Below are 9,005 nucleotides of genomic sequence, written 5' to 3'. Positions count from 1 at the left end.
CCCCCCCCCCCCCCCCCTTGAGGAACACACACTTTGGGCTTTCATCCCAAGCCTCCCTTAGTACCAGAAGTTAGTCTTTGGGATAAACTCGAAACTTACTAAATATGGAATGGTGCTAGATTGCGAATTTGGAGACGGGACGAACACCATTGTGTTCGGGCCAATCTCTACATTCCATAGATATGCCAAATGAACGAATCTAGACACTTTCCATAAATAGCATTTGGAACCAAAAATGAGACTAACACAAAAGGCGTGATAGCAAGAGTGTTTGGTAGACATGGTAAGCTATCATACAGCGATATTGAGGGACTAGTCTTAATACGCGAGGGTTTTTGCCAAGCCAATGCAAGACAAAGCAAAAGAGAACTAAGAGCTAAGCTAAGAATGCTCAGCTAGAAACACATAGGAGTTCCTAACAGATGCTAAGCCCAGTAAACTAACACTTGGACAAGAGAGGCTACTGAAAGGAACCAGTAGTACCGATTTTCTGCCGTCATGGCAGTAAAGAAAGAGTGCCCGTAAGGGCTGCCCGACAAGTATTTTTCAATACCTGAAGTCACATTTGCTACACTCTCCCCCTCTTAGGGAAGATTGACGTCCTCGTCGATGCATACCCGAGTCTAGCAAACCGTCAAGGAAACAACTCCGAAAGTTAACGGAAAGCACACTATTTGGGAAACACACCAACTTAAATGAGTTATGGAACGACCTCTCCTCTACGTCCAAAGACGTTAAGACTCAAACACCCTCCGGCTGTCACCGACAAGGAAATGACTAACGAAACTAGCCACCCTTGCTGCTCCGAGTACCACTCGACTTACAAAGGAATGATACATCTCTGCCCACAAGGACATAGGGAGAAGGCCAGAGGCCCAACTACCCCTGAGTAAGAAATCAACCCCGTCGGGAAGATTTAGACAACTATTATAAACTGGCAGAGTAAGTTGTTTACACGACCACGCCCCATTTCAAAAGTGAGTCATTGAGAGAGAGGTGGGGACTTGTGATCAGTCTATAATAGTTATCCCCATGGTTATGGATTGAACCCATGCACCGAAGTGTCAAAGTCAACCTGCCAAAACTGACCCAATTACTAATGAACGAGAGAAACGACACTGTTGATTTATAAAAATAGATTACTTTATTGATTTGCAAGATTTATTACAAGATTTACAAAAGCTAGTTTTTATTACTATTCTCACGAGCATGGTTAAGATTACTAAGAGGTTCCCAAGTTGATTCACAAGTCGGGTAACCTTTCCACTTAACTAGATATTCCTTCGCATGAGCCCATCTCCGAAACTAAGAATCCAAGATAGACTCAGCTTTATACTCAAGTTCACCATCCACGATCACTGGTGGAGGACGCACATCTGTAGAGCGCTCTATAGCAGCATGATATGGTGCCAGTAAACTGACATGAAACACATCATGGAGTTGAGATAACTCATTTGGAAGATCCAACTTATAGGATACATCACCAATGCATTTTAACACCCAATAGGGTCTAATATATCTCAGCAAGAGCTTCTGAGACAGAGAACCCTTAAGGTTCAAGTTCCGGGAAGATAGCCACACCTAATCTCCCACTTGATAGGACACATCCTAACGATGCTGATCCTTATCTCGTCGATACCTATCCTGAGCTTTGCCCATCGCCTCAGTAGCTCTAGACCAACCTTGGCGTAGCTGCTCCGCATAAGTTTCAACGGCTGGGACCAACACTTCGGACATTGGTTTCGGTACAACAATCTGTTGAGGCACTCCGCGAGCATTTCCTTGCAACATCTCCCACAGAGAACAGTTGATAGTGCTATGAAATGTGTTGTTATAACAGATTTCTGTTGTGTCTAAATGCTCAACCCAGTCGCATTGGTCCGCCGCGACATAGTACCGCAGATAATCCTCAACTTAAGCATTCACGCGTTCGGTCTACCCATCAGTCTGAGGCTAATAAGCCGTACTAAATTTCAGCTTGGTACCAAACAGCTGGAACAGTGTGCCCCAAAACTTCCCCATAAACCTCAAATCCCTATCTGAGATCATCTCTTCGAGAAGACCACAAAGTCATCAATGCAAGACAAAGGGTAATTGTTCTTAACCGTGATCTTGTTGAGTGCCCGATAGTTAATACACATCCTCATGGTTCCATCCTTTTTCATAACAAAAAGGACTGGCGCTCCATAAAGTGATTTGCTTGGTCGGATATGACTTTTGTCAAGAAGCTCTGTGAGTTGCTTCTCGAGTTCAGCCATCTCTTTGATGTTCAACCGATATAGAGCTTTCGTAGGTGGTTTAGAACCTGGAATAACCTCAATCCGATGATCAACCTCGCGGCTAGGGGGTAGCCCTGGTGGCAAATCCTTCGGGAAGATATCCTGATTTCGCGCCAACAACTCCAATATCTTCTTTGGTACAGGATCGACTCCGTCACCAATTCGAATTGAGTCACCAATACCCTCAACTTCCATCACTTGAACCCAAAAGGTTCGACATCCTTTCTTAGCTACTTTTTGAGCGGCCCTCGCAGTCAAGAACTTTGCATCCCAATCCTTTGAGGAACACTTTTGCAATTGAAAGGACACATTGGGACGTCCTTTGGACTTCAACATGATATGACTTTATCCAACACCATAAATCTCTTTTATATATTTGTTAAAGAAGTCCATACCAAACACCATTTGAAAATCTGGTATCTTCAACACTACCAAGTCCACTCTTTCTTTCCACTTGGATATCTTTATTGGAACATCACTCACAAAATTTCTAGCTACTTGCCCACCTTCCACAAACCGGAAGTGCATAGGTGACATTTGCTCAGCATTCAATCCTAACAACTTAACTAAGTCTTCGGATATCACGCTGTGCGTAACTCCCGTGTCAATCATCACTTGGATTCGGTGTCCATGGACAAAGCCTACCAGATACATCAACGGATCAGTGTTTGCATTGACTGCAAGAAAAGCTTGAGGAAAACAATGAAAGTTACTCACCTCTTCTTCCTCATAGTCTGCATTGACCAACTCGTCAACCCCTTCAACTTCACCACCACCGTCTTCCCTCATGACATTAACTCGAGACCTTGTCTTATGTTTGTTGGGACATTCTGAGGACCTATGTCCCGACTCTCCACAATGGAAGCAATGACCCACACTACCCGTTCCGCTAGGAGCAAGTTTTGCAGGTTGCTGTTGCTTGTACCCATCAGGAGGAGGAACAGAGGGCCTAGGACCAAAAGAAGCTGCTAGTGGTCTCCAACCACCACCACCTTTGTTAACTATTGCTTGTGAGCCTCCAGGGCGGAACCTGCTTTCCACTCTTTGTTTCCGATCACCTTGTTTATTCCCAGAATTTTTATTCTTATCCGAGTTACCAACATACGGTTGCTGATATTGTTCCATGAGCGAGTGACTAAAGGCAACTTGCTGCGCTGCCTCCTTACACTCCAAGTACGTCTTTGGTTTAAACTTCAAAATCTCATTGCGAGAAAGTGAACTTAAACCCTCCAGAAAATAACTCCGAGCATCTTCGTCACTCATATTTGCAATCATAATGCACTTCTGAGCAAACGCATTAACGTAATACATGAGATCCCCTTGCTGCTTTAACCACCACAGCTCTGTGCGAAGTCTCAGACCAAGATCATCTAGCAAGTATTCCTTACGGATACAAGACCGCATCTTGGTCCAACTTCTAGTTTGCCCTTTTTCAACACACACCTGGCGCCACCAAGTTTTGGCATGATCAGTGAGAAAGGATTGCGCGCACGCAACTTTCGTATGATCATCTATGTCTGCCGCTATAAAATAGTTTTCCATATCGTAGACCCAGTCTTCCAAAACTTAATAGTCCCGCATGCCTTTGAAGTTGAGTGGTTTCGGAGGCTTGAACTTTGAAACTCGTGCAACCGGGGGCAGCTGCAGAACTTCATCGTCCTCAGAACTTAAAGAGGAGTCCGGTTGCTTAAGGTTAGCTGGTTTAGCTGCCTCAACTTCTTTCTTCCTCTTTTTGCTCTCCTTCTTCAATTTGTGAATCTCCCTTTGCAAATTCTCAATCTCGACTTCCTGAGCCGTACGCTGCAATGCCACAGCATCTGGCTCTTCCTCTTTCGACTTGGCCTCAACCTCTTCCGTAGCATCTCTAGCAGGAGTTTCCTCCTCTCAATTCGCCTGTCTAGAGGTTTCAGCGTCATCAGCACGGTTCCTCTTCACCATCTTACTAGCTGCATGCATGCCTCTATCAGTAACTGAACATGCATACAATGTTCTTACCGAATAGTGCTATCCAACTAATCCTACACATGTCGCTTTGGATCTACTAGAAAAGTCTCTACGTATGCAACTTGAGTCAGAAAATCTGACAAAAGCTGGATAGGAATCGCTGAGACAATTTCTTTAATACCAAATGTAGCGCACCTGAATTTGGAGCCAAACTCCAAGCCCGTTACGCAACGAAACGAGGGTCTAGTACAATCCCACGAGCACCAGCTCCCCGTATCCAGCACCTGCACGCAAAATGGTGTCAGACGAAGTTTGACACAATTTTGGCATACCGGTGGCCTAACGCAAGGAGGAGGGTACCCCACCGACTAGAGCAGCGTGGAGCTTGGGCTTAGACCCAAGCTGGACGCAGAACAAGGAGCGACACAGCCCAGCAGGAGCCAAACTAATGTCTCAGGTGGTCAAACATGCATTCCAACCACTATCCTTACTATACATTTGGAACCCCCTACAGCCCCCCCTTTGAGGAACACACGCTTTGGGCTTTCACCCCAAGCCTCCCTTAAAACCAGGAGTTAATCTTTGGGATAAACTCGAAATTTACTAAATATGGAATGGTGCTAGATTGCGAATTTGGACACGGGATAAACACCATTGTGTTCGGGCCAATCTCTACATTCCATAGATATGCCAAATGAGTGAATCTAGACACTTTCCATAAATAGCATTTGGGACCGAAATGAGACCAACACAAAGGGCGTGATAGCGAGAGTGTTTGGCAGACACGGTAAGCTATCATCTAGCGATATTGAGGGACTAGTCTCAATACGCAAGGGTTTTTACCAAGCCAATGCAAAACAAAGCAAAAGATAATTAAGAGCCAAGCCGAGAATGCTCAGCTAGAAACACATAAGAGTTCCTACCTTATGTTCATCTAGTTAAGTACAAATGCTAAGCCTAGTAAACTAACACTTGGACAAGAGGGGCTACTGAAAGGAACCAGCAGTACCGATCTCCTGCCGTCATGGCAGTAAGGAAAGAGTGCCACTGGCTGACAAGTATCTTTCGATACCCGAAGTCACATTCGCGACATACACTTGACCTTTTATTTTGTGCATGGATGTTTTTTATATTAATCTTAGAAGTGTGTTGATGCAAAAAAGCCTGAGTGTGCTTGGTCGGTGCCATCCCATTGTATATATAAACCGTACATTACAACTAGCGGAGGTGAACTACTCCACGACAAAGAAAGAGTGTTTAGTAGCAGTCTAGGATTCTGAGAAACTTCATGCATATCTACATGGTTCTCGGATGTTACTTGAAGGTGATCATGCTGCCGTTACTTCATTATTGAAGTGGAAGAACCTAGTTGATTATATTGCTCGGTGGGCTTTGAAGCTTCAGATATTTGATTTTGATGTTGTTCATCATCTAGGGAGTTCTATGGCTAATGTTAATACCCTTTCTTGAGCTCTTCTTCCTTCTTCTATTTCTTCTCATGTTTTTAGCAAGTCTGTTGTTCCAGCATTTGTGAATTTTCTAGACAAGGATTTTATGCTGTCGGCGGTTGTTATACTTGACATTCAGTATCCATAAGGTGCAGAACAAAATTTACCTTCTCTTGATGAGGTTTGCAAGGCTCAAAAGATTAAGCTGTGGATTCAAATACTTTAAGATGGGTTTGAGAATTTTGCATCACTTACTGATAACTTGCCATTCTAGCATTTACATTCTCAATATCACTTTGAAGACAACTTTTTTTATTTTGTGGGGATAGATTTTAATGATCCTTTACAGTTGGTGGTGCCTTCTATCTTTATTCTATGGTTTCTCCATGCCTAATATGATTTTCTTATTCTAGAAGAGCATATAGGATATCGTTGTGTGATTGAAAAGCTGCACAGGTATTTCTATTAACTGAAGATGCAACGTGATGTTATTTGGTATGTGCATATCTACATTTGATGCCAAGCTTATAATACTCCACCTCGTGCCTCGAAAAGACAGTTGGAGTCAATTGCAATTTCCCGTCCATTTAAATTGGTGGCGTTTCATCTTATAAGACCTTTTCCATGATTAATTATTGGCAATGAGTATGTTATTATTGCTTCTGACAACTTGACTCATTGGGTGGAAGTTGGTGCTTTTGCTAATTACTTGTTTAAATCTTTTAAAGTGTTTGTACTTTTTAAACTTTAGCACAATCAGTTTTCTTATCATGGTATTCACCTCGAATGCATTTCTCTATATGTTCATGTAACTCTACTCTTGATAGAGAAGGCAACTCCTCTTTCAAATAATTAAAATTTTATTTTTGCCACTATTATACATAATTCTAATGCCTCCTTAATTTTTTTACGCTTCATTACTCATGAAACTGTAAAACATTTGTGGTGTTGAAAATTTTATTCCAACATGGTATGCGTTGTTCAAAAAAGAACTTAAAATAACATTTCTCTTAAATAACTATTACCATCAAGGATTATGCTCTATATAAAAGGATTTTCTAATAAAGAGAACTTAAATAAAGGAGTTCACAAAAATATTTTTATACACTAAAGAATATTTTATTAAGGTTTTAGCTGTAATATGTTTATTAAACAGGTATTTTAAAATTAGTAATTTAAGTATCTAAATTTTATGGGCAATAGTTGCTATTTGATAGAGGCTTTTCATTATCACCTAATTTAGAGAAAAAATTATTATTTTAATATCTAATAATTAGTACTTATACTAATTATTAAAGTTATATATCTATATTATGCTTTCATTACATTTTTAGTGTAGTTTTAAGAAATGCCCTATATTGTTTTCAATGTCATTTATATATAAAATTTATTTTAATTTCAAATACAATATCTATATCTATTTTTTTCACCTCATATTCAGATGTTATAATGAATCCAAAGTTTAACACTTGAATCCATCCTATGCAAAGGATAAAATACTCTAGAATTTTAACATTTAAAAAATTATGTATAATTGCAACTTTGTTGTAAAGCTTTCTATTTACAGTGTCACTTCCATAAATGAGAATCATATACTCGTGATGATGGTATTACTGCTTAACGTTGATCTTTTACTTTTAATTATAATGCCTTTGAGTATGTTGTCTTTGCTTCCTTTGACCAAGTATTTGTAATCTCATATGTTTGTTGTTTCTCATCTACTAATATGAAATCAAGAAAGATTTAAAGAACTTGAATTGTAATTATAAAGTTGGTATATATGTACAGGGCATGGTTGAAAGAAGAATATAACATCTAATCTACAATAAAATCTTGGAGAAAATTAAATCCCATATACACTAATGAAAAAAGTTAAATATACTAATGTAAATACGTTTGTGAATAGGCTTGTACAGATTTAAGGTAACCAAACACTATAAATCTATAATTGGTTTGCTTAAGCAAACCTGTAGCAGTATTGACTATATTTAAATATGCTTGGAGATTCTAGGATATTTTAATAGCTAATAGTTGTTGTTCATTTAGATTAATCTTTTTATTTATAATTTATAATATTTCCTAAACACTTTCTAGTATATTCTTGTTTATTCTACTATTCATATGGAATAATATTAATCTTGACTTATAAATTATAAATATGTTTATAACCATTGATCAATTAAAATACTCAATGAATGATACTACTGAAGAGATAAGTATTGTCTCTCATATTTTTTATCCTTCACCATGGTGTGCCAGCTAAGATCCTTTTGAGTCTTTTCAGGTGCTATATTTGTTTGGGTTTTATGCACAGCTCCATCAACCTTGCATCACACTCTTTCCTTGCAAAGTTTACCAACCTCCTGAGATAAGCTTTTCTCTCATTGAGCAAGCATGCTGAGTAGTGGATTCCATCCAGATTTCTCTCCCAGATCTGTGAGTGGAGCCTCTTCTCTGCTAAGTCGCTGTGTGCCTTGAGCGCCACCATGAAAGTCTGAGCGTTTGGCTGCTGGCTTGCTCATAGCACTCAAGAGCAAAGGTTGTTCTCAGCATATCCCAGGAAACGATGTTTTGCTACTCCATGCAAAGTCTCAGCGTTTGGAGGCAGGCCAGCTTCTCGTTGCATCTGATAGAAGACGTGCTGTCCCATGATGATCATGTTCCAGGCAACCAACGTCATGTTTATTTGTCCTCCTGAACACTTCTGATGCTTCCACATGTCCACGAGGCTGCTTGCGACGAATGCATCGGCTTTGTATTCACAATTTGCGAGGTAGACCAACCTATCCTGTTCTTCGTCCCATCCTGTTGAACAACCTGTGTTGCAAGCCGCAGTGTAGACTTCGACCATACTTTCACAATTGCACTTGCTTGATTCCCGGCTTGACTCTGGAGAAACTTATCTGGCTGCTATGCCCTGCACTGCTTCTTCTCATCGAAATTGAGATTTGAGCGCCTGCAAGAACAGAGAGCAAAAGTAGTACGTTACCTTTTCTCAAACCTTTCGTCTCAAGCAACTTCTCTGGCCTTTGGAGGTGCACTAACGTCTGCTCCCCCGTCACTCTAGAGGATAGCTCAGTCAAATCGAAACTTGGTAGGTTCTTGCTCTATTTTCCAGTCCATGTTCCGAGCCAGCTGTGCAATAACTTCCAAGTCTGGTAGTTGACCCTTGTATGTGATCTTCACTGTCCGTGAGCAAGAGTCTGCTGTCTTCTTGCTCTGCAACTTCATCTCCTTGAAGATTGTTTGTACACAATCTTCCATGTGACAACGCATGCACTGTGCTGACTTACGCGTCACTGCCAGTGTTGGCAGGACACTTTGAGGAGAATCC

Source organism: Selaginella moellendorffii, unplaced genomic scaffold (assembly GCF_000143415.4).
Source record: "Selaginella moellendorffii unplaced genomic scaffold, v1.0 SELMOscaffold_25, whole genome shotgun sequence".
Taxonomy (NCBI): Eukaryota; Viridiplantae; Streptophyta; class Lycopodiopsida; order Selaginellales; family Selaginellaceae; genus Selaginella; species Selaginella moellendorffii.
This window is presented reverse-complemented; position numbering follows the sequence as displayed.